Here is a 1,827-nt window from a genome sequence, read left to right as displayed (position 1 = left end):
GGGGTCCCCAAAATGGTGCTGGGGGACCTGGTCACGCCTCAGGGGTCCCCAAAATGGTGCTGGGGGTTCCAGTCATGGCTCTGGGGTCCCCAAAGGGCTGCTGGGGGTCCCCGTCGTGGCTCTGGGGTCCCCACAGTGATACTGGGAGCTCAGGGGTCTCCCAAAATGGTGCTGGGGGTCCTGCTACCACCTCTGGAGTCCCCCACAGAGGTGCTGGGGGTCCCAGTCGTGGCTCTGGGGTCCCCCAAAGTGGCCCCAGGGGTGCCGGTCACGTCTCAGGGGTCCCTACAGCCGCACAAGGGCTCCCAGGGCAGCGCCGGTGCCCGGTACCGATGCTGATGCCCGGTGCCGGTGCCCGGTTGCCGGTACCGAGCCGCAGTGCCGGTGCCCGGTGCGGGTGCCGATGTCAGTGCCCGGTGCCCGGTGCTGCTGCCCGGTAGCCGGTTCCCGGTGCGGAGCCGCAGCGGCGGTGCCGGTGGTGATGCTGAGCCCGGTACCCGGTGCCGGTGGTGATGCTGATCCCGGTGCCCGGTGCCGGTTCCGGTGGCGGTGCGGAGCCGCAGTGGCGGTGCCGGTGCGGGGATTGGCTGGCCCGGGGCCACCTGGCTCCTCCCCAGCCCCATGCGGCTATAACGGCCCCGGGCGGCGCCGGGCCGGCTCCCGCAGCGCCGCCAGCCCCGCAGCCGCAGGCATGGCCCAGCCCCGCAGGTGAGCCCCGGGAACCCCCCCTCTGCCGCCCCCGGCCCGGGGGGACAGGGGGTACGGGGGCACCGCCACCCCAGCACCCCCCGCTCTGGGGGAGCCCGGGGGGCATCTCCTGGGCAGCACCTGGGGGGTCCCTGGGGCATCTCCGGGCAGAAATGGGGGGTCCTGGGGGCGTCCCTCAGCAGCTCTGGGGGGGCATTGTCCTGGCAGAGCTGGGGGGTCCATGGGGCATCTCCCGGGCAGCACTTGAGGGGTTCCTGAGGCATCTCCTGGGCAGCACTTGGGGGGTCCCTGGGGCATCTCCTGGCAGAAATGGGGGGTCCTGGGGGCATCTCCCAGCAGCTCTGGGGGGGCATCTCCTGGGCAGAGCTGGGGGGTCCTGGGGGCATCTCCCGGGCAGCACTTGAGGGGTCCCTGAGGCATCTCCCAGCAGCTCTGGGGGGCATCTCCCAGGCAGCACCTGGGGGGTCCTAGGGACATCTCCCAGCAGCTCTGGGGGGCATCGTCCTGGCAGAGCTGGGGGGGGTCCCTGGCGCATCTCCTGGCATCAACTGGGGGGCATCACCTGGCTGCAGCACTGGGGAGTTCTGGGGGGGCATGTCCCAGCAGCTGTGGGGAGTCCTGGGGGGGCATCCCACAGCAGCACCGAGGGGTCCCAGATGGGCATCGTCCCGGCAGAGCTGGGGGGTCCTGGGGGCATCTCCCACCAGTTCCTGGGGGCATCTCCAGGCAGCCCTGAGGGGTCCCAGGACATCTCCTGGCAGCTCTGGGGGGGTTGTTGGGGTCACCTCTGGGATGCACCCCCTGGTGTGTGGCAGTCTCCCCCCCCAGTTCCACCCTGTACCCCAATTCCGGGCTGCCCCGCTGCTCCCCACCTGGTTGGGGGGGGTCCCTGGGCACCCTCTGTGCCCCCCTGGGGGCCGCAGCATCTCCCCACCTTGGCCCATCACAGGCAGGGACAGGGCCAGGACACGGGTGACACCAGGGTGGGGACGGGGGGGGCCGCAGCCCCCTGCCCTCTCTGGGGTGACACCAACCTGGGGACGGGGACCACGGGGGCTGTAGGGCCCTACAGGAGACCGGGCTCCCCAGGAAGGGGCTGGTGCGGGTGCTGGGGGGTCG

The sequence above is a fragment of the Calidris pugnax genome, unplaced genomic scaffold (assembly GCF_001431845.1).
Source record: "Calidris pugnax isolate Ruff unplaced genomic scaffold, ASM143184v1 scaffold307, whole genome shotgun sequence".
In the NCBI taxonomy this organism is placed as follows: domain Eukaryota; kingdom Metazoa; phylum Chordata; class Aves; order Charadriiformes; family Scolopacidae; genus Calidris; species Calidris pugnax.
The sequence above is the reverse complement of the archived record's forward strand: the minus strand, read 5'-3'. Positions refer to the sequence as shown.